The 25,135-nt window shown below is 38.1% G+C and overlaps 1 long non-coding RNA gene and 3 pseudogenes across 1 annotated transcript; 3 read left to right on the top strand and 1 right to left on the bottom strand.

The window, feature by feature from the left end:
• The window catches only part of LOC122325756, a 9,678-nt pseudogene extending 6,841 nt beyond the window's left edge, over nucleotides 1–2,837 (top strand).
• Nucleotides 2,838–5,674: 2,837 nt separating this feature from the next.
• LOC122349410 lies at nucleotides 5,675–17,923 on the top strand (annotated as a pseudogene).
• On the top strand, nucleotides 8,203–11,880 carry LOC122323571 (annotated as a pseudogene).
• A 5,266-nt stretch (nucleotides 17,924–23,189) lies between the features above and the next one.
• LOC122326441 lies at nucleotides 23,190–25,114 on the bottom strand. Its single transcript, XR_006247481.1, has 3 exons — nucleotides 24,991–25,114; nucleotides 24,828–24,917; nucleotides 23,190–24,746 (listed from the first exon to the last, which is right to left on the bottom strand). It is a non-coding gene; the product is annotated as an uncharacterized LOC122326441 (long non-coding RNA).
• Nucleotides 25,115–25,135: the final 21 nt, after the last annotated feature.

The following is a 25,135-nucleotide window of genomic DNA, read 5'->3' as shown; positions in this document are numbered from 1 at the left end:
TCAGTGTTGAAAAGGTAAATATACTGTACCTGGAAGACAACTAGTGTTTTCTGACAACCAGCAAATAATAAACGAAGATACAAATGAATCTGTGAGCGTTAAATACCACGCCAAGGAGAAAATAAAAGTAAATAACTGTAACATTTTTAAAATCTCCTGAAAGCTGCTTTGAATAAAAGTGTGTTAAATTCATAAATATAACTGTTCTAGTGAAAAAAATACAATCACAAAAATACAATAGTGAAGTTTTTAGTCTTCTTTACTAATAAAGTACTTTGCAAGTGTTTTTCTTGCATTTCAAAGCGTAATATTGTCATTTTTACTGCACTATGTTTCATATTTAAACAGCATCGTTACCGCTTGATATTTGTGATATACTACCGCATGATGAGTATAAATCACAGACACCGGTATCAAGGTGCTCTTTTTGAGCGCTGACGGTTGATTTCGTGTGTTTGCAGGTGGTGCAGTACATCGGGGAGATCTGTCGTTATCTGTTATCTCAGCCGGGCCGCCCGTCCGAGTCTCGTCACCAGGTGCGTGTTGCTATGGGCAACGGTCTGCGGCCCAACGTCTGGGAAGCGTTTATGAAGCGTTTTAACATCAGTCGCATCAGGCGAGTTTTACGCGGCGCCACCGAGTGCAACTGCAGCCTCGCCAACATGGACAACAAGGTGTGTGTGTGTGTGTGTGTGTGTGTGTGTGACTCGCTGGGTCATCGCTGGCGTCATGTACTGACTGTGCTCCTCTGGTCAGGTGGGGTCGTGCGGCTTCAACAGCGTGATCCTGCCCAGCGTTTATCCCATCAGACTGCTGAGAGCAGACGAGGACACCATGGAGTTAGTGCGGGACAGTCGAGGCTGTGTGCCGCAAACCAGTGCAAACCAGGTGACAAACAGATGTGCAAAATACTATTTAATAATAGCAATATATTTAATAAAATATTTCGAATTAGATTGCGTGATTTGATGTCTAGTTGGGATCATCTGCTTTATAAAAAAATACAGTAAGAGCAGTGAAATAATACTTCAATCAACTGTTTTCTATCTTATTAAAGCTGCATTTTCAGTCGTCAGTGTCACATTTCATAAATCTGTTATGAATTCTAACAGCTGATTTGCTGTATGAAACGTTTCTGATTATTGACTGTTGAAAACCGTTTTAATGCGTCATGTTTTTGTGGAAACTGTGATGCATCCGATCTTTACTGTCACTTTTGATCAGTGTAATCCATTTTTATCAATAAAAGTATTAATTCCTTCTTTGAAAACGTTTAAACACTGCTGTATGTTTTGCAATCACGTCATGCTGATTTTACGTCATCTTACGAGAGTTGAGCGATCGTCTGCTCTTTAACGCAGTGACCTTTCGTGTTGCGAAAACGTGTTTGCCTGGAAGAGTCTGTGGAGTTTTCTGAACGCATACCATGACGGAGCAAACAAGTCTATTTCAAAAGTCTTTCAAAAGGTTCCTCTTGTAATTCGTAATTGGGTTAAAAGTCGCTAGTTATGCTATCGTAAGATCTTTGTTTGCTTTTGGAGTTTAAATAAACACACGTTTCACATCAGAGGCAAATACCATTTTTAATCATTTATATTATTTTATTTTTCAACATTTTTGCATTTTTACATTTGCTTTTTATTTCAGTTAGTTTTTAGTACTTTAAATCAAATCGTTGCTTTAAGAAACCAGCTGACATTGAACTAGTTTATGTTTTTGTAGTTGTAAATATGCACCTGTGAGTCATTTGCGTGTTTTCCGTGCTCTTCAGGGGAACCAGGGATCATCGTTGGCCGAATCAATCCTCAGGATCCATTGCGTCGTTTTGATGGCTACGCCAATCAAGAGGCCACCAGCAAAAGATCGCTCACAATGTTTTCAAAAGGGCGACTCGGCGTATGTGTCGGGTAAAGTCCGATTCGTCCAGATATGAGCAGGTCCAGGTGTGCTGGCGCTGGATGTTGTTCTGACTCTGTGTTCTTCAGGTGATCTGATGGTGATGGACGAGTTCGGTTACGTGTATTTCGGGACCGAAGCGGAGACACGTTCAGCTGGCGAGGAAGGAACGTCTCCACCACCGAGGTGGAAGGGAATCCTGAGCGCTCTGCTGAATCAGACGGACGTGGCCGTCTACGGTGCCTCAGTGCCAGGTGAGGAGATACTTTAACCCCTCCTCAAGTGTTAAACGGAGAAATCTCGTCTTTAACTCATTGATATCATGTTACAACTCTAACTGTTTTTCATAGGTGCAGCTTTATATCTCTGAGCTGTGTCTGTATAACTTAAGATGTGTTTCGAATCTCACGATTGCAACTATTTCGCGTAGTTGCAACTTACCGTTATTTGCGTTTTTTTGATAATTGCGCCTTTATGACCTTAATGTGCATCTACATATTGCAACTACTTCTCGTAATTAAAACTTTACACTTTACAAATTTGACTTTAAATACTGTTTGATCAGGTGTGGAGGGGAAGGCAGGAATGGCCGCTATAGCGGACGTCACGAATGACTTCAACTGTGAGACGTTTCTCAGAGACGTGCAGAATGCTCTTCCTTCGTACGCTCGCCCCGTCTTCCTACGACTTTCACCGGAGGTCGACAAAACAGGTATTTACCTCAATATACAATGTAAAAAATTATCCTAAATTCAATGGTAAAAATGCTGGTAAGAAATTGGTTAACAGGTCCCTTAGTAGATACTGAAAAATACTGTAATAGATTAATGAGACATTTTACTGTAATTTTACAGTAAAGTGCTCTTTTTCTAACACGGTTTTCCCCAACATCATGTTAATCTCGAGTACCTATAGAGTAGTATTGCATCTCCAAAAAGTGTTTATTTTATCATATTTATAAAATAAAGTTACAGTTGTAAAGTTCTCTTTAAAAAAAGCCGAGCTCCTGGAGGCGTGCCGTTTGGGCGGAGCTAAGAGTAGCGAGCATTCGGCGCGATCGTCAACCAAACACAAATATTCGATGACGTTTCGTTCAGCACTGCTGAATGAAGCCCGTTAGCTTCGGCGTGTGCCTCCGAGGAAAATACACACCCTCGTTTACATCCTGAAGATCAACGATATAAAAATAAATGACTGAAACTACGGTACGAAGATTGTTGTTAGAGAACTTACATGCATGAAGTCCATGCTTAGCATGAGAATACAACTCTTAAACACCGTAAACTAGTGAAAGACTGTGTTTCTCCATTCGGGGAGTTCAAAACATCTCAGCTGGTTTATATATATATTGTGTATATATTATTTATCTTGTATAAGATGCATTCGGTTGAGTATACATCTTAGATGTGTTGAATAGTTGACATATATAACTTGAATAGTTGATAATCTCTTTAGCTAGCACAAACAACAATGCAGAATACTGATAATTATGCCTGAGACTATGATAACATTATAATATAATATTGTAATATTAACGTAATGTTGTATAAATAACGATGCGTATTCTATTCGAGAGATAAACGATGAGTTAAATCCCATTGATTAAAAACCTGTTATCAAATCCTTCACTACCTGTTGTCTTCAGCACACACAGCTAAAAACTGAACTACTATCATGATAGTAATATAATCACGAATATGAATTTTGCTGACGTTTAATGTTAACTACATTTTAATCGAAACATAAAATATTATTTACCCCATTTGTATTCTATCAGTCGAATATCGGCAAGATTCAAATTCTGATTCAACTATGACAATCGTTAGTTGGGGACACCCCTATATATATATATATATTTTTGAATATGTGTTCCTGTAAAATGTCTTTCACTCGCAGAGCACATTTAAAATCCAGAAGACTAAGCTTACAGAAAGAGGGGTTCGACCCACGGCTGACCAGCGACCGGCTCTTCTTTCTCAACAGCCGATCGGAGCGTCGACGAGAGTCTGACCGAGGAGCTCCACAGCGCCATCATGCAGGGAAAAAGTGTCGTTATAAGAGTCTATTTTCTATAAGAAGCTATAAGTCGATCTTACTGTGTACATTTCATAGTTAATATTGAATAATCTGTACATTGTTTATTTGACCAAATCAGCTAGATAACTGGACTACGATCAAGTACTTCCTGGAGGTAGTGCTCCACACCACTAGTTGTGCCCTTCACATTGTTTGATAGTAGAAAATGTACCATATTCAGTTACAGCACATCAGCAAATTCATTTTATTTTTACAAGCCTTGGATAGGTTAGAGATGTTTGATTGGAAATACTGGACTTACATTTTCTGATTTTAATTGAACTAAACACAAAGGTGCTTTGGCGAGGTAAATACACTACTGTAAAGGATGAGTCAGGGAATCAGTGTCAGCCAGAAGAGGTTCTTCACATTCTGCTGCAGTTAGATTTCTCCAGGTATTACTGACTTACGGCACCTTTAATCGTTGTTTAACACTGTGATGCTGAGACGTCTCTGCGATTTCCAGCCTTTTAATATACACATATATTCACTTCTGACCGGTAACAGTAATGGTATTACAGATATCCAAAACATTTAATTGTAAATGTACAATTTCAACGTTAAAAGCAACAGCTTTGCTTTGATAAACTAGTGTTTATTGATGGAAAATGTTTTGGCGTGTGATTTTAACCATTAGCAAACCAGACTGCTTATCCTTTTCAGATGTTTTGGCTATTTTACCTTGAATTACGAAACAATTTTAATAAATTTAACTCAACAATTTTACACCACAAAGCGCAAGAGTGTTTTTTGCTGAAAAATCAGCTCTGGCTCCTCCTATTCTGTCAGGAAGACAGCTCTCTGGTGTCGTGTGATAGGAGCTGCAATCGGACACATGGTGGCGCCATTAAGAAAGATTCTGTGAAGGCGTTGTAGTCTAGAAAATCCACAGAGGTAAGGGGGTTATCATTCATTGAAGATGTATGTATTGCAAAGCTTTAGCCTACTCCTAGCTCAGGTGAAGTAGTGTCACCAACATCTGAAGCCGTGTCCTGAATCTGAATGAAAGCTGCCCAACCGCTGGATCAGTCACTGAGCGTCCAGATGTTCCAAATCCAAAACAACAATCCAAAACAGTGCAAAAGTCAGAAAGAAAAGGCCAAATAAATATTCTTCCATAGCACAGGGGTTGACAACAATACTGAAGCAACAAAGAACACACAAACACCTCTTATGTAGGGGAACTAACAAGACCTGATTGTCAGAGCAAAGGATGATGGAAAGCGAAGTCCAGAACAACCAAACAATGATCCAGAAGGACTGCCCTCTGGTGGCTGTCACGGTCTCTTCTGCGGCTTGGCTGGGAAAGACTTTTCAGTCTTTCTTGAGGGAAAGTAATGCACTTATTTAATGCTACTGCTCAAAACACTTGGGGTTTTCTCAAATTAACCACTATTTGAAGTCGAGGTATTTTTGCTTTGTTGCTGTGGACTACAGCAGGAAGTATTCACTGTGAAGCTCTGCATGAACCTGAGAAAACTGATTCTTTTCAGCTGTAAGAAAAAAAGTGTTTTACAGTTTTTATAGTTATACATGTTATTAGGGATTACCACTCTCTGTAAGGAAAATTTTAAATAATATAATAATAATAATAATATATTATTATTGTTATTATTTAGTATTAGTAAAATAAATTAGTATCAGGCAAACAAACAGAAACTAAAGCTCTCAGGAAGACTTTAGTCACATGGTTGTAGTTGGAATAAAATGTTTGAAAGCAGGAACTGCTGCACTTTGACTCTTAGAGAGAAGAGAGAGACGGCGAGAACAATGACTTCAACACATTCAGGTTTGTGAAAACCTATTAACAATACTGAACACTTCTGATCCTTTGCTGTTAAACTAGAAGAGAAAAAGAAACAGAAAGCTTATCATGGAGATACATTTTAACATATAATCGTATTTGACTATACTGAATTTAACTAGAGTTAAAATCTTTGCTTACACATAGCTACAATATATATATAAAAGTTTATCAACAGTAATTCATGTAATTGACTTTTCAATAAACTTGCGAGAACGATGCGAAAACAAAGTTAAGCAATTTAAAGTAAATGACTGGGAGTGAAGCATAAATTGCTTAAAGGTTCATTCATGCTCCAATTATACTGAGTTATCTTCAAATAAATATTTTTAGTCAATGTAAGCATGAAAAATAAAATCTGCTAAACATCCAGTATAGCCTCTCTCAATGCAGGATTGGTTAAGCAGTACTACTGTGGATACTACCATAGCTAAAGATCTGTGTTTAAAGCAGCTGATGTAGATCATGCATTGTTTGGAACGTGTAGTCAATGAACGCCAATCAGCCGAAAGGGCCATTTAATTTAATTCCCACCCACATGTATAAATCGAATATTTAAAGTATTTGTTCACATTCTTCTACTAAAAAAAAAAAAAAAAAGTAATTAATCTAAACTCTTGTTTTTGGGAAAATTTTACAAGCAAAACTTGCCCAGATAGCGACATTTTGTCAGCGTAGATCCGACCCACATCTGACACGCGAGGAATGATATCACTTGGACCAAACCAGGCCAAAGAAATGCCATTTGTCAACCAAGAGCAAAGACATAGAGCACACTGGACCTCATCTGAGACACAAAATCAGTTATTTATGGAGTCACCTTAGATTGTAAATAAACAAAATCAAGGAAAGAAGAGAACACTAACAGCTTCCCTTATTACTAGGGATGCACTGAAAGTCATTGGCCCATATGTTTGCGCATTTTTTGGTGGTTCTGTAATTAGCGTTAAATGCCTTCAGGTGCGTGATATCACAATGAGCCACATCACAACTTAACACCTTAATTGAATTTTTTTTTCATTTGACTATGAAATAATGTTTTTTACTTTTTGTATTTGCTGTGTAGTGAACGATTTGAGAATCGTTCTTCTGGGGAAAACCGGATCAGGAAAAAGTGCAGCAGGAAACACCATCCTGGGCAAAAATGCTTTTGAAAGCGTCAACCTCATGAGATCAGCCAATATACTGTGTGAGAAACAGCAAGGATTAGTTCATGGAAGGACTGTCACTATAATTGAGACTCCCGGCTGTTTAACACAGCTATGAATAAACAGCAGCTGAAGGATGAATTAGAAAAGTGTGTAGAGATGTGCTCTCCTGGTCCTCATGTGTTTCTGCTGGTGCTAAAGCTGGGTGTGAGATTCACAAAAGAGGAGAGAGACGCAGTGAAATGGATACAGGAGAACTTTGGAGAAGAAGCTTTGCGTCGTACCTTCATTCTGTTCACTCACGCTGATCAGCTGAAAGGAAAACCTCTGGACGAGTACATCCATAAAAGCACCTATTTACAGGAAATCGTTGACAGCTATGAGGCAGATATTACTTATTTGACAATGAGAACAGAAAGAATCAAGATCAGGTCACAGAACTATTGAAAAACCTGAGGAAAAATAATAAGATGAATTACTATACTCTTGAGATGTTTAAATCAACTCCAGGCAGGAATTGCGAGGAAGGAGTGGATAAATAAGGTAAAAGTTGTATGTAGCGTTGCAGTGCTGCTTCTCGGCATCGTTTGTGCATTTCTGCTGCTACAGGAGAAGATGTCTTTGCAGCTGTCAGAGATTTCAGAGATGCAGGAGAAAACAGCACCGCAGCTGCTGGAGATTTCGCAGGTGCAAGAGAATTCGTCGTCGCATCTGACAGAAATTTCGCAGCTAGAGGAGAAACCATCATTACAGCTGCCAGAGAAGGAGATTTTGGAGATACAGGACAAGACGATGTCACAGCTACAGGAAAACATGATGTCACAGCTGACGGAAAACATGATGTCACAGTTGACGGAGAAGATGATGTCACAGCTGACGGAGAAGATGATGTCACAGCTACAGGAAAACATGATGTCACAGCTGATGGAGGAGATGATGTCACAGCTACAGGAAAACATGATGTCACAGCTGACGGAGAAGATGATGTCACAGCTGATGGAGAAATGCCACAGCTACAGCAAAAGCTACTGGAGAAGATGATGTCGTGATGATGACATGCTACATCTCTTTTACATCTTTTTTTCTACAAAATAAACAACACAAAATCCCTACTTTCAAATAAACACAGCTGGGTGTCTATATGTGTCCACACTGAAGCAGTGTTACTGTTAATGAGGTGATTAATAGATTCATGATGTTTGACCATTATTGAAGACACCTGATGTTAAGAAGCATAATCATCCAAAAAGAAAATCACATTTTCTAAGTCAGCGTTATTTTGATAAGTGATCATATAGTTGTAACATACATTGGTTGGGACATGCAACTCTGAAGTTATCTGCCTTTCCCTTCAGTTTTTAGTTAATTTTTTTAGGCATACAGGTAAAGTTATAAACACATAATATAAAAGCATGGTCAGAAGTGTTGGCACCCTTGGTAAATATGAACAAAGAAGGCTGTGAAAATAAATCTGCATTGCTAATCCTTTGATTTTCTATTTAAATAATTCCCAAATTCTAACCTTTCAGTGGAGAATGAGAATTTAAAATGTGGGAAATCGGGAGAAATGTTTTTTCTTTAATACACATTGGCCACAATTAATGGATTTTCTTTCCAGTAATGCCTAATGAGGTTAGAAAGCACCTGGCAAGAGTTCAGAGACCATTCCTTCATCCAGAATCACTCTGGATCCTTTGGATTCCCAGCTCCATTACAGTTTTTCCTCTCTTTAGTTCAATTCATTGTCTACAAGGTTCAGGCTAGAGAACTGGAATGGCCAGCAGACGCTTCTTTCTTTTTATTGTACAGCAGGAAGATCCAAACATGGCCTATTATAAGATTTCTAACAGATGTCTAGGACCTCCATCAGAAATACAGGCCCACAATAAAATACAGCAGCATATTTCATTGTACACATGGGGTACAGAACCTCTGGGCCCGAAGGGGACCTTTACAACTGTATCAAACTACATCAAATATTCTAACTCAAATTCGATCTAACATGAATGCAATCCTTGTTCTCATTTTCTTTCTTACTTTCTTTCTTACACCTAAGGTTTTTAAACTGCAGTCGACAATTAGACTTCCCATTTTACCCCTGACAAGATCAAAATATACTAAACAATTTCAGACGTTGGCATGCACAGAATCAAAAGTGCCTTTTCCAGATTGTCATTTCACCCACCAGCCGACTCCTTCACGGCGATTGTACCTTGAACTGCCATTTCTCCCTTGATCCTGCCTGTGCATGCCACTGATTACAGAAGTGAAAAGAAAGTTGAAGCTTCGGAGGGCTTGACAGTTTTTAACAGCTATTACATTCGCTGTATTATGTGGAAAATAAAATCTATACAGCATATTTTATTTTGTCACAGGGCATTATACACATACCAGGGACAAGGTGACTTAAATTTTGAAAGGAGTAACACGTTAATTTAGAATTAATTTATTTTTAAATATTTATTTCACACACACACATCTGACCAAAATACGTATCTGAACACAAAAACGTAATATATTATTAGTGATCTCAGATAAACTGCAGTGAGTGACACCATGTTAATTCGTCCAATCACAAACCTTCTTCAGCAGCACACAGCTGGACAGTGCAGAAAGTGAAGACTTTGCTTCATTCGCTCCGTTCTCCGCTTTAGTTAAACTCTTACCTCAACTTTGGAGTAATATATGAGGTAAACAAAACAAAACAACAACAACGATCACTTAATATTAAGAACTGTTTCATTGTTACGCATTTGCTGTAAAATGAAAGTTGCAATAAACTCAACCGATGTATTGACATGCATTTCACAGGTTGTAGATTTAAACACCAGACGAACTAAAAATGGCAGGAAAGCATCCAGGTGAGCTAAAGCCTTTCTGCATAACATTTATTATAATACTGTGCATCTGTATCTGAAGAGAAAACAGGTAAACAACAGTATGTGACTTAAATGCTAGATGTGAGGGAGCACACGGTAAACTGCTTGTTGTTTTAGAAACGGTCAAAACCCAACTTTTTGTCAGAGCTTCTTACAGTACTTACTGCCATGCATTTGAAATATTTGTACAAAATATACATATTCTTGAAATGCGTTGCACAATTATTACACTTGTTGTGATTTACACAATGTACTGTATTTTTTTAATATATGCCTAATTGCAGTTCATTTACTCAAACTAATTCTTTCTGATTCGGTGAACTGGTTTTATCAATTGTCTACAAATAAGCGTCTTTACTTTTGTACAGTACACAAACCATGCCTTTAAAAGCATAAATACGTATAAAAGTATATGTTGTGTATGTAAAGTAATTTGGGGCATGTACAACGACGCAAAATTAACATAATTGAATGTATCTAAATCCCTTAACCTGAACAGATCTGAGGATCGTTCTTCTGGGTAAAACTGGATCAGGAAAGAGTGCATCAGGGAACACCATCCTGAACAGAGATGTGTTTACAGTCAAACACTCGCTGAAGTCGGTTACAACGGCCTGTGAGGAGCAAGAAGCAGTTATTGATGGACAAAGCGTATCAGTTACTGACTGTCCCTGTCTGTTTGACCCTTCGGCCAGCCACAGAAACCTACAGATTTTAATACAGAGTGTGTGCGTCTGTCTGCTCCCAGCCCGCATGCTTTTCTGCTGGTTCTGAGACTAGGCATGAAATTTACAGAGGAGGAGAAAACGCCGTGAAATGGATTCAGAGGAGCTTTGGAGAAGATGCTGTGAAGTACACCCTGGTTCTGTTCACTCACGCTGATGCACTGAAGGACAAGCCTGTAGAGCTCTACATCAGCAAAAGCAAAGACCTACAGGAACTGATTCAGACCTGCTACGGCAGATATCACACGTTCAACAACGAACACAGAAATAATAGAGATCAGGTCACACAACTGCTGAAAATGATAGAAAAAATGGTTAATTTTAATGGAGGGGATCACTATGCTAAGAAGTAAAGATTTTTCCGGTCAACTGAAGCGTTATTAACTAATCACACATTTCTCAATAAACCATTTACATAATAATAAGGAGTCTTTAATTACCTACACAGCCTAATAAGCGCTCAAGCTCAAACATAAAGCTTGCCACGGCGCACCGACAAAAACAGTAAGGAGGCTGCGTTAACATTTTAATATTTCCATAAACTAGTGCTTTCTTTGTTGCCTCATCTCTGTATTAGTGATGCACCTGTGTGTATGTTTCATATGGATTACATAATATTTGTTTTCCATTTGAATTGGTTTATTTGAAAGTAGACACTTCACTCTCTATTGGTGTATTTTTAATGCCTGTAACGCAAAGTCAACAGAAAGCACGCATTTGCTTTCATTATTTTACAAAAGCACAGTGTTTTGTTGCTATTGTAAGTGCATATGAACAAAAAATAGAGTATTTACAGTTCGAAAGATGCATTATTTATAACATACGGGTGTTCAGGTATTTTTCGAGCAGGCAGTGATCTCCTGTTGAGCTTCCACACCTGAAGACATGTGAAGCTGCTGCTATATATTTCAGATAATAAGCCTTTTTTGAAGCGGATGAATGGTGAGGATATCCTGTGTTGGATGTTGAATGGTTCTATACCTCGTGTTTGTTAATTTACTTGTTTCACACCAATTACAACAGTTCATTGTTCATTGTTACCGAAAGTGGTTGATGTAGAAGAAGATCTATCTGCTTCAATAACTGTCAAGTGCACCAATTTTTGGTAATTTTACCAAACCGCTACATTTTTGTGTTTAAATACCGAGAGACTAAACAACAGTGACAATACAAAAATATTCAAAAATAAATGGTAAAAGGATTCAGCTGCATTACTGATTGGGCTGCAATGCGTGCTGGGAGCCTGAATGAGTTTTATATGCTGGCATCCATCATGTACTGCAGCACGTATTCCTGATGACAGTACTAACAATACTAGACTTTTAGACTCAACATTCGATCGCTCCAAGCATATAGATGCATCTGCCCCCTGTTTTGGGTTGTGAGGTGTAAATGGAGATCGTTTCTGAAACACATTATAAAAAATGCTGCTTTACAATAAAAACGCACACTAGTGTAAACGGGGCCTTAGGAAGTTAATTATTTATACAATGAATCATTTGTGACATTTGACTGAGTGTCATAAAAACTTATAGTTCATTAAGGCCAGGGAGTCCAAAGAACAACACACAAACAAGACAGTAGTTCATCTCAAGTACTGATTGTGTGCTTTATTCAGAGTTAGATGTGTTTAATGTGAGTTTTAATGTCATTTATAGCCATAGCCTACTGAAAGAAACAGATGGTTTACCTTGGATCTTAAAAATATGATTTCCTTGGCCATCACTACATAAGTTGGAGAAGAGATGAACAAGCTAGTCTCTCAGACTGAACGAAAAACTTACGTCTAACAGAAATAAGGTCATTCTGGTTAATAATGAGTGAAACGAGAGAAACAGGAAGTGCAGTGGCCCTGCATGGGTCAAATCATTTGCTAATATTTATTTAATTTAATGTTATTATTTCCGTGCACAGTAGGAAAACATCAGTAAAACATTTAAACGTTAAATATTTTTTATTGCTTTTTATATTATTTTATTATGTTGGTTGAACCAAAGTGCTCAACAAACATCTGCGACATGAGAAATGGTGCAGGGCGTATAAAGCTGTAATTAAAACATAAAAGTATCAAGCGTCTCGATCATTTACGGAGTACAAAGGCTCATAATGTGAAGGAAAAGGGAAACCAAATCGGGGTCATGACATACAACTGAGATATGAGTCAAAAACAAACCAATATATCGATAAGATTAAGGTTGCCTGCTTATCTTGGGGTTTCGTGGAAATATGTCATTGTGTGGTGTACTGAGATAAGTTCACAGTGAGGTTAGTAAACAGAGGAGCTTTCTATTTCAAAACTAACGCAATCATCCAGAACAAGCTGCTTCAGGTCGCTGTGTACCACGCTCCAGTGGATGTGACAATATTACATTAAAATATAGGCTAAGCCTACTTAAATGTATATATTTATTTGAGTAAATTCTCACCTCCCATCATACTAAATTAAAATGATCTCCAGGTGCAGGGCATCTATGCATAATGCATAACACAATGCATTTTTTATGATAATCAAACGAGGATGACTGTTGTATTTGCCTTTTAATATGCACGATTGATTCGAAATCGCAATTCTTTTATTTTTTAACAGGAACATATAAACTGCACGATTGAAGAAATAAAAAGGAAGGCATTCACACAACGTCAAACACACATTCACAATATCTTACAATAAACATTTTTCACAACTTTAAGAAGTTTAAGAACTAAAACGTGAGTTCATTGGAGAAAACCTGGTAGATTTTCACATCTACATTTATGAAAGAAAAATGTGCTGTTGAAGATGATAAAATTCATAAAATAGTGCGTGAAGGCTCATGGGCCGTCATTGCTTTGACTCGCAGGCAAAAGATACAGAGCAAGAGAGTTATTATAACATGCTGGAATAACGGATTTCTTTTTGGATTTCTTCAGCTTTTTATGCACACCATAACTGTGATCAGTGTTTGATTTAGTTGACTTCTTGAGCCTTTTTTCCTGCGATGACAAAAAGCTTGACAAAGCTGAAATACAGTCGCTCTACAGCTTGTCTGTAATCGCTTCAGCTGCTGCTCGTACTATCCGTATCACGTTAATAACTGCTACTACTCCTACTGCTAGTGCTGCTATTATTATTAATACTCAGCCACCACTTCAACGGCTTTTACTTCACTTAGTGCCGCCGCCTTACTGCTATCACTGCTAGTATTACTGAACCTAATGCTTCTTCTACGCCTTTCCTCCAGCGAAGCCTCGTCTGGGCTTTGTTGTACATCATTTTAGTGTAGCACTTCCCTTCATTTCTAAGCACCATTTTATCCATCTTCAGCAGCAGTTTATGGACTTGATCCTGGTTGATCTTGTCCTCATTATTGACTGCGTGATATCTGCCGCCGCAGCTGATGATTAACCGCCGTAGATCTGGGCTGTCTTCTAGGAGATCTTTGAGCGGCCTGTTTCTCAGCGAATCGGCGTGAGTCAGGAGAACGATGGTGAAGCGAGCCGCTTCTTCCCCGAAGTTCTGCTGAATGATTTTGGCGGTTTCCTTCAGTTCTTCTGTCAGCCTGGCGTCCAGTCGGATGACCAGCAGGAACGCGTGAGGGCCAGGAGAGGACAGCTCCAGACACTTCTTTATTTCAGCCTGCACTTTATTTTCCTTTTTTTGTGTGTCCTGGAGGCCAGGAGTGTCGATTATTGACACAAGCCTTCTACCTTTTCTCGTCTCCTTTTTCTCTGATTGTTCAGTGACTGACTCCGGATTGAAATCCACTTTAAACTCGTCTCTTCCCAGGATGGTGTTTCCTGTCGCGCTCTTTCCAGCTCCAGTCATTCCCAATAAAACAATCCTCAGATCCCCTGAAGAAGAGAGAGAGACACATTGCTCACAGAGACTCTTGAGTATCTGGAGTTTAGACTTGTGTTGATGTAAAACCTTGCCATCCTTTTATGACTAATTTATTAATTCCTCAAATGTCTAGTGACCCAATCCCAAACATTTCTATGGCAGTTCAACATCTTTGTACTGTGCATATAATAATTTTGTTGTTAGATTATCAGATTAATTCGGTGGCTTTTACTGACCTGAAATGATTGGTTCCATTTCTCTAGAAATCCTCTTTTTCTCTGGTAGAAGCTCGGAGACGTCTTCATTCGCAGTGCTCACCGCCGTCTCTCTCTTTCTCGATCTGGAGGAACGACACAGGTTGACTCCCCTTATTTGCATATACGATCACATGTTGCCAATACTGATATTTTGTTCATAAATAACGACGACAACAATAGCAATAAAGCTGTGTGACATTAAATACAAAGTTTCAGTTTACTTTGATGCATCTTTCAATATTGAACTTGTTTGTACAGTTGAAGGCTTTGTTTGATACTTTCTTTGTAAAGGATTTGCAAGAAGAAAAGGAAAAGCAAAGCACCCACTACAGCAGACAATGCTTTAAACTTGGTTATGTTTATTTAGAGTTTGATAAGAATGATATATGAATTTTGGTTTTCATAAACCTATTTAATCCCTTGTCCTCAAGAGTGCAATTAGTCTATATTGCTGCTGAACAGCTGTGAAACACTCCCATCTAGTGTTTATGTCACATGTTTGTAGTGCACTAGCTACCACCATTACTTTGATTTCCAATCCTAACATTACTAAAGAAATAATATTTAGTTGTAAAGCAGTGATTATCTTTTCACGCAGTAATACAATCTTTTAAAGACTCTGGGCCCTGTTTTAACAAACTAAACTGAAATCCGAACTGAAAGACTGAAAAAATGGTTGAGTATGAATATGTGTACCATTTCACCCCTAATATATGTATATTACACACTAAAAGATTGTTTTAAATATTATAAGACCTTGAAAATGCGATTGTTCACAAACACGAGGAAAACATAACTGTTTTGCTTCTATAGTGTCTGGTGTCCTCGGGGTCCTCACACACACGCGTTCTTCTGAGCAGATTGAGTCTTAACACACCACACACCACAGGACTATCTGATGAGATAACCGTGACGTTACCTAGGGTCGTTGAAAGTGCAGAAATCAGCCCAAAACCATCCTGACCATCTTGTGGTGTGTATCCAGCCTAACCTGAGATCTGCTCAAAGGCACATTTATTGCGCCCTCAAGTGGCATTTGCAATATATATTGTAAATAAAAATGAATGTTTTATAAAGCAAGTTAACTATACTTTTAATGCTTTATTCGTGTTTTAGTAGTCACGCAGTGTACATCCTCACAGCGTTTCTCTGTAAACAGGTATAGAAAGCTTTATTAAAATGCAAACAACAATCCTGTTAGATGTGACCATCAAAGATTTCAGTATGAAATTGTCTTTTATGTGTGTGAAAAGTTTGAGAAGAAAAAGCATATCATTAGTAAACGAATAGGTGAATGGGTGTCTTTAGTCACATGACCCCGGTTTGAATGAAAGTATTTGTGATCAGGAGGAGCTGCAGCACTTTCAGGAGAAACACCAGAGACGAGACGATGACTTCAACACCTACAGGTCTGTCCAACAACACCTTCTACAAACATCATGTCACTTTATTCACGACTAATGAATGTAAACAGAATAATAAAAACGGACAATTGGCGAATTTTAATATAAATGTTTATATGTCTTGATAAACCTGATAGGACGAACGAGAGAGTCATGCCAAATAAAATAAATGACTGGGAGTCCTGTAAAAGTCCTGTGGTTAAACCCAGTACGACATCATGTTTCAAAGTAAAGATTTATAAGCTTTAGCCAGATTTTTTTGTAATTTATAAGAGATAAAGTTACATTAGTTTAGACTGTAATGATATTATTAGTAATAATAATAATAATAATAAGTAGACGAAGAATAAAACTGAACAAATAAAATGAAACTCTTGTCTTGAGCTGTTGAACTTGAACCAGTTAAACAGGTTGAAATTACCAGACTGATGAAAGAGTTTAACTGTAACAAAACGTTGACAAACATAAATTATAATGTTTTTATTATTGCAATATTCTAGAGAATTGGAACATGTCCCGCAACTTTTCAGTCCTTTTGAAATGAATCACATTGCACATTTCATCTGATTTTTCACATGGCTTCTTGAAAGTATATTTGAGCGAACGCAGTAAGACCTTTCTTTTGTATTGTTTTGTAGCGTGTGATCTGAGGATCGTCCTTCTGGGGAAAACCGGATCAGGAAAAAGTGCAGCGGGAAACACCATCCTGGGCAAAAATGTCTTTGAAGTTGCCGATTTCATAAAATCGACCAATAAACTGTGTGAGAAACAGGAGGGAGTAGTTGACGGAAAGACCGTGTCTATAATTGACACTCCAGGGCTGTTTAACACAGCTATGAATAAACAGCAGCTGAAGGCTGAATTAGAAAAGTGTGTAGAGATGTGCTCTCCTGGTCCTCATGTGTTTCTGCTGGTGCTAAAGCTGGGTGTGAGATTCACAAAAGAGGAGAGAAACACTGTCAAACTGATTTGGGAGAACTTTGGAGAAGAAGCTTTGCGTCGTACCTTCATTCTGTTCACTCACGCTGATCAGCTGAAAGGAAAACCTCTGGACGAGTACATCCGTAAAAGCACCTATTTACAGGAAATCGTTGACAGCTATGGAGGCAGATGTTACTTATTCGACAATGAGAACAGAAAGAATCAAGATCAGGTCACAGAACTGCTGAAGAAGATAGACGCTGTGATATCAGAAAATAAAACGAGTCATTACACTCTCAAGATGTTTAAATACAACCAGAGAAAGAGAACGGTAAAGACTGCATGTGCAGTCGCAGCGCTAGGAATCGGTCTTCTAGGAGCAGTGAAAATAGCAGGAAGGATAGCAGCGGCACTAACAGGCAGAGCAGCGGAAGAAGCGGTAGAAAGAGCTGCAGAAGCCGTGGAGACAGCAGCTGAGACCGCGGCCGAAGCAGTGCAAGCTGTCGCCGAAAAAGTAGCTGATGCTGCAGAAGAATCAGTGCAAGCCGTGGCTGAAAACGCAGCAGAAGCGGTGGAGACGGTTGCCGAGAGAGCAGCAATAACTTCAGTGGAGACGGTTGCCGTGGGAGCAGCCGAGACCGTTGCCGTGGAAGCAGGAAGCGCACTCCTGGCCGTGACCGTAACCGTGGCGGCGGCAGCATCAGCGGCGGCAGCGAGATACGCAGCGATTGCCGGGAAAGTGGCCTCATCAGGAAGAGTATCTGCAGTAACCGTATTAGCAGCGGTGGCCGGAGGAGCAGCGGCTGCGTTCATCTCAGCACTCAAACCGTAGAAGAGTAGTTCGTCGGGTACTTAGAGGCTAATTCACACTGTGAAACACATTTTGTTTAATACTGCATGAGAACACAGTCCCAGTGTGGACAATGTACAATGTGTTTTAAGCCTGTTTGAATAAAATCTATATTTTGTGAACCTTATTAAAAACACGGTCCCACGGTCTCCAGATATATTTATCACACACTTATAGATTTCTTTTCACTTTGTAAAACACATATGCAGCATACCTTTTGTTTTAAGCAAAACTGCACCCTACTACTTTTCTCTTTTCTGCTTTTCCATTCTTACTGTTTTATTGTAAATAAAGGAATGAATGCATTGCATTATAAACAAATATAAACATATTTTTTTTATATCTCTGTGTTATATGATAATGTGATATTCCCACATTTCATTCCTTTATAAAAAGCATAGTTACATGCATAATGTGTCAAATTCTCAGCCCTCTTTAAAGAATTTAAACCAGTTGGTAATGCTAAACTGGTAAATATAAGTTAATAATAAATAACTGTAAAAATACTGAACCTTGTTTCAAGAGTTACGTGGCTGGTCTCTGAAATGGTTATTGAATGATTATGGAACATTTGTCAGCGAATTAATGATATGAACAATTCAAGATCAGACAAAGATGACAGTGAGTCATCAGTAAATATTAATATACACACAAACCAAGACAAGATGAAACAAATAGTTATGCAATGCTGTTATGAAAATACAGAAACCTGTCTGCTTACAGCTAAAATACTCCAAAAGCCTTTTAAGGTTACATTTTAGGGTTCACTTCTATCCTTTTAATGTACATTTATTTCCTTCTATCTAGTCCAGTTGGTAATGTGTGGAGGTGAGTTCATAGCACAATATTATTTTCTATCTGCTAATTAAAACAGGGAGTAATAACCTTTCAAAACACTGCTGTCTATTAACAGTTGTGCTTTGAAAACATGGCTATCAATCAAAAGTTCTTTACAGATGCATTCCTGTCTTCTGAAAGCATGTCAAGGTCTGATCAACAGGTTTGGGGTGTGGAGTAGAAGTATAGAGATCAATGCTGCCAAGCTGTACGGATCAGGTAACGCCCTTTATGAACTCAAAATTAATGTTCATTAATTAATGTAGCTAAACCAGATTTTTGAGTCACCTTTAGCTAAGTTGTATTCCTGTATCATTTTAAGTATTTGAAACTTTGTAAAGCTGCTTTTCCATAGGATTGTATAAAGTGCTAGACATAAAGGATAACTGACATGTTACTTTTTCATTTCCATGTAAATTCATTTGCACTGCAAATAATAAAAAAGCAAACAAATCTCTCAAGATCTCAGCAAAGAATTAATCACTCATTAAACAACTCCAAAACCAGCTAGTCCTTCTTCACCTTTAGTGTGGAAGTCATCATTATCGCAATGGTTTCTTTAGTTTTGCTCTTCTTAAATTGGCTTCATTTTTTTGTTATTGATCTTTACTCTGGCTGTTATATCGCTGTAAAAGTGTTATGGTTCCATTAAATCAGAAAAACAGAAATTTACTGGCAGCAACATGTTACTGTTATACAGTACGGCAGCCCTGTCACCCTTCAACCAAGTCTTATATGTTAAATAAACACTATGTGTCCACACTACAGTGTATTAACAGTAACACTCAATCAGTGGTAAAGTTAATGAGGTAATTAAGAGATTCACTGAGTGATGATTGTCTGTTATTGAAGACAGCTGATGATAACTCACTGTAAATCACAGTTTTTTTTCTTAGTTACATTTACAGTGATCACTGTTTAATTTAGTTGGGCTCTTGAACCTTGACTTTATAACATTATATAGCTTGTGGTTTGGGGATGTTATAATTAAATTATAACATCCAGACAAACAAAGAGCAAAAGTCACCATGTGAAAATTATTACGTTTTGATATGAGTTTGAATTAGTTGTCAACACGGTGATCAACATAAGATAAAAGATAAATAAATAAACGCATGCACACACAAAAATTTAAACACGTATATGTCAGATTGTGCAAAGGATTTATAGTGTGTGTGTGTATACATCTTAAACTGGCAGAGTGTGTCTGCCTCCTGAACAGAGTTAGGGAGATTGTTCCAGAGTTTAGGTGCTAGATAGGAAAAGGATCTGGCGCCCGCAGTCGATTTTGATATTCTACGTATTATCAAATGACCAGAGTTTTGAGAACGCAGCGGACGTGCAGGACTATAATGTGATAAGAGCTCGCTCAAGTATTGAGGAGCTAAACCATTCAGGGTGGTGCTGGGATCAGTAATAGTTCTTCTCATTCCATTTCAGTCTTTTGCAAGTAGAGACTGATACAGAGGACTGATCGAGAAATGCCAGGTAAACATATAGACGAGCTAAAACCATAACATGTATGCTTTTTTAATATTTTTAAAGCTTTTGATTGACGTATTGAAACTCTGAAATACAGTATAAGTGAAAATGATTCAACCAAATTTGAAGAAACTCAGCTTTTGCATGATATAAAGTACTGCTGCTGTCAGCAAACATATCAACTTAAGAAAATGATCAAAATGTGTAAGAGAAGAGAAGAGAGTTCTGGGTCCTTCATATTCACTGAAGTTCAGCTACATGTGCACAGAGGTAAAGCGTTTTTTAAACCTAATTAGTTGATAACTTGCCAATAAACAAAGTAAAATAAAATAAAATGAAAATAGATGCACTGATTATACACCTCAACTGTTTCTTTCTTAAACACAAAAGAAGGTATTTAGTGATTTTTTTTTTCATGCTATAAAAGTCAACTAGGATCAGAATAATATGTTTACCAATGCAGCTGCAATGCATATAACATCATGAGGCTGAGCAAATGTTGACAGCGTTGTATTCTTTGGTGTACTGTCCCTTTAAAACGCTGTGGTAAAGTCTGCAGCTTCACATCAGTCCTCAACGGTGGGAGAACATTACATACTTACTGACAGTTGTTCTGTGTGTTTGTAGGTTTCTTCTGTCTGTCCCGAGAAGCATGAAGAGTCTTTCAGTGATGGCACAGTCTCACTTTGATCTTCCACACATATCTGATATCTTAAAAAATAAGCTGAAATATTTGCGCAAGTGAGCTTTGATCGTACAGCTTTCTAGAAAGAAAACTTGGCTTTTTGTGCTGAAAGACGTGAGCAAGCTACAATGCTTAAGTGTTTTAGTTTGTAAACTAAATGTTTTTCTTTAGTTTGTAAAATGTGCGAAAGAAAATATTTCTTTCAATAAATGAATTTGTTGTTATACATGTCATTTGTATTCATTTTATCAGAGAAAAAAAAGCATGCTGAAGGAGTTTTGACATAAATAGCATAATTCAACAATTTCTGTATTTTTACAACCAAACAAATAAAAAACTAAACATAAAAATAACAAATAAATAAAGGTTTAACTCACTTTGTTTTTACGTTTTACTCACTTCTGGTTACACATTTCCCCCAAAATAAGATGAAGCATATAAAGTGATTATTAGAGACTCCAGGACCTGAAATGAGACGAAGTGGAAAATGCTGTAGATTTCCAGAGATTCTGAGCAGCTCTTCTCAAAGAACACCCTTTACTGATAAGAATATGAGACCCAAGGAACAAGAGCGTTCGTTCTAAATCATATGGTTATTCCAGGGAAACTCATTTATGATTATAATATTAATATAATCGATCTTCATTGCACGCTGTGCCATACAAGTGAAATCTGAGTTTTTTTTCCTCACATTATTTGGGATTGCGCTGTTTGCCAGTTTCTGGAATGTTGTTAAAGAAAATCTGTCCACTACATTACATGTCTCCATATCTTTGTCCCCTTCTATCGTTACTTGAAATGATCTTCAACTGGAAAAACAAAAGCACTTTTTTCAGGTGGTTTGACAGCAGGCAGGAAATTGCCTCCACACGCTCTTGACAAGCAATATTGCACCTTTAAAGATGTGGTGTATCTGTCCACTGCTCACATCCGTGGCTCCAGAGAAGACACCAACAGAAGCTTAAAGGTTTATTAACTTAAATGAAAGATATTCACCGCCTCTCAAATAAACACACCCTGTTTGTTTGGCTCTTTTAGCACTTCTTTTAGCACCGTTCCCCTAGTTTGTCTTTTTACACCGTTTTCTTGTACTCGTGTTTGAATTTTTTCTATTTTTGGAGTATATTAGGTTTTCGTACATTTTGCCATTCACTCTTCAGTTTTCAACTTTTTTTTATATGTACGTAAGTAGAGTATGTATACGTGCAGGCAAAGTGTAGCATGTGTATGTATGTGTATGGGCATGTATATGCATTACATTTTATTATTTTTAAATACCTTGTGTTGCAAATCTGATTGTTTTTCTGGAGCATTATGAATATTAAAACTGTCAAAATAGCAATAAAAATGATTACTGACACTGTTTGTGTCATTGTTAGATCTGATTTGAGTCTTAGATGAGTGTGCTGCAGCTCTTCACCACCAGAGAGAGAGCGAGAGTCTGTCATGAGCTCAAAACGAAAGTGAAAGAAGTAAATAAAGTGCATTATTCGAGGCGAGACTCTACACTGGGCTTTAAAGCGACTGCCAGCTTATTGGCAAGTCGGTATTCTTCCTCATGTAGCCATATGGTAATAAAATGAAATACAAGTTTGGTTTTTCTCAACAGCTTTGAACAAAAACAACTGCAAAATGACAATAATCATTTTGATATGCATGCTTTTTGTTGCCATGCAACCCCATTGTTTTGAAACTAGTAAGAAATAAAACACTGGAACTTGCAAGATCACAAAATAAGGCTGCATTTTTTTTCACTTAAAGTTTTAAATTCAATGACGCATGACGTTTTGCCAACTTTGCAATAATAAGTGATACATTGATCTTAAAAAATTCATTTGTCAAGATTAAAAATTTGCTACGTTCCCCAATCTTCAAGAGTGGGAGTGACAAAGTAACTTTGTTAGGGAAAAGAAGGCTCAGAAAGATTATCTGAGAAACAAAATCATGGGAGCAACACAAAGTTTTCAGGGGAGGCCTGAAAAACAAACATAACTGCGTCTAAATAACCTAACCAGGTAAAACAAAAGAAATAAACGACAAAACCGCTAACAAAATAAAGAAATATTTAAAGTACATTATTCTGATGACACTAAATGAGCTGTCCACTCAGCTGATCACAAGGATACTCACTGAACAACACTACAGCTTCAACTTAACATCATGAAGTCTCTCAAATGAAGTTCACACTGCTAAAAAACAGAGTCTCCAGAACCAGTGGTGTGTCTCAGAAGAGGAACAGATCCAAGAACCGACGCCCTGAACTCAGACCAGTGACCTCTGAACCTCTGTTGGTAATGATTTACTTACCGATTTACCAGATTAGCAATGATTTGAGGAATGAAATAACACTAAATGTTCTCCAAGAACTTATTTACTTGTGTTTGTTGGTTGAGCAGGGTGGAGAAATGTGAGCCAATCAGATCTGTGCTGTCCTCTGCTTCCCGCTCACAGACCCATGTCAGTAGACCAGTACAAAACCAGCATGAAGAACAAGTCTGGGAGATTATTAGAGGGAAAACACAAAGCTGTGCATCATAGAGAGTAAATAAAGAACATGAGGTTTTAAAGATGGAGAAACCGCCAGAACGACACTGTTGAAAGCAACGACAGATCTTTAAAGCCTCACTTGAAGCAGAATGTGACCGGATCAAGACTTGACCTCTTGAGCGTATTTCCTACGACCGCGTTCTGTGACAACAACTAACATAAGAAAAGATGTGCATTATCACTTAATTACAATCTTAATTCAAGTCTGACAGGAAGTGTTGAGTGATACTGTAAGGTTAAAAAGGCCTGATTTAAACGTTTCGAAATAACTAACAGTTGAAAAAATTAGAAATATATAATGGCAGTCAAAAAGTAATCAAATGTAATGAGTGGCATTCATTTTGATCAGGGTAACTTCTTCATTTTATTCCACTAAGTGAATAAAATGCACATATGTACATGTATAACAAAAACATAAATAGGCGGAAAATTGCTTATACGTGTTTTCTGGTGTGGCAAAGAAACCGTCAGCTTTATACTACATGTGCTAGTGTGGCGTTGGGATGATGGGGTCAGGTGGCAGGAAAGATCAAAATTCCCCACTATGGAAGGGGACTAGCACTCCGACTACGCCACTATGGGAATTTCACCCAAAGAATTGAAATAAACCACCTAAATTAGACAAATGACATTTTTTATTGACAAATCTTAGATGGAGTAACATTTAAAATTGTCTAGAAGGTTGTTGTATCTACACAAGACACTTCTAAAAGTCAAGGGCCCCCGGGCTGGAGCTTACCGAAACTAGGGAGGACAGACCACACCACTCACTGGTGACTGCATTTCACTGTGTAGACACACGGGCACACACACACACACACACACACACACAGGAAGGTGATCACTGCACGCTGTGAGGAAGATACCACCACCTAAAAGAAATTCTCTGCCCCGGTGCTCAGGCCCTGTTACGACAAAGGCAGGTCAGTAACTTGTCACTTGAGAATGAAATAGCATCATCAACACAACCAATCAAGAGAATTAAGGCACAAAAGAAAAACAAACAAAACACAACTTGTCCATATAAGTTACATAATTAGCTCCACGGAGTACTAAAGGAAGTCAGTTCGAATAAACAAATCAAAGCCGAAAACAAATAAAAGAAATCAGTTCAACTTCAACAGAGGAAGATATATGGGAAACCAAAAAAGAATATTAAACCAAGTCTGGAAACAGGACAGCCCTGCAACCATTAAAGCAAAAAGGCGACTATAGTGCAGTTTATGGACCTTCACTTAACCTAAAAAGCAAGAAAGAGAGCGTTACACTATTAAAACACACTCCCCTTACCCCACTATATTATATGAAAAAAACTACTTACGGACTGAAGGGATTTGGGTTTCAACCACTGATACGAGTAGTACGTGTCAATGCAGGGAACAAAAACTATTCGGTAAGCGTGTCCGGTTACCACAGCTGAGAAAAACAGATGGGTTAACGCGACGGACAAGTTCCTTGATGCGTATTAGGATACTAAAATTACGCCATGGTTCGTACCTTCTCCAGTGTTTATGTACTTCTACGAACCCCCTCAGGTGGCCCCGCAGCAAGGAGCATTGGTTCAAAACCAGTACTTGAGTCACGTCTCTAAAACATGTAAAAGTACATCTCTTAACTAAACAATAAACTAAAATAGGAACAAACAGTATGCGCTCCTCACCAGCTCGCGTGCTCCAATTTAGTTCTGGGGAAATGACGACAGCGCGTTAACGGCGCTACGATTAGTCAAGCGACACACCTCAAAAAGCGCATACGTTCCCGGTTTTATAGCACGTGGGCGCTGACGCAACAATAATGCACTATAA

Source organism: Puntigrus tetrazona, chromosome 1 (genome assembly GCF_018831695.1).
Source record: "Puntigrus tetrazona isolate hp1 chromosome 1, ASM1883169v1, whole genome shotgun sequence".
Taxonomy (NCBI): domain Eukaryota; kingdom Metazoa; phylum Chordata; class Actinopteri; order Cypriniformes; family Cyprinidae; genus Puntigrus; species Puntigrus tetrazona.
This window is presented reverse-complemented; position numbering and strand designations above follow the sequence as displayed.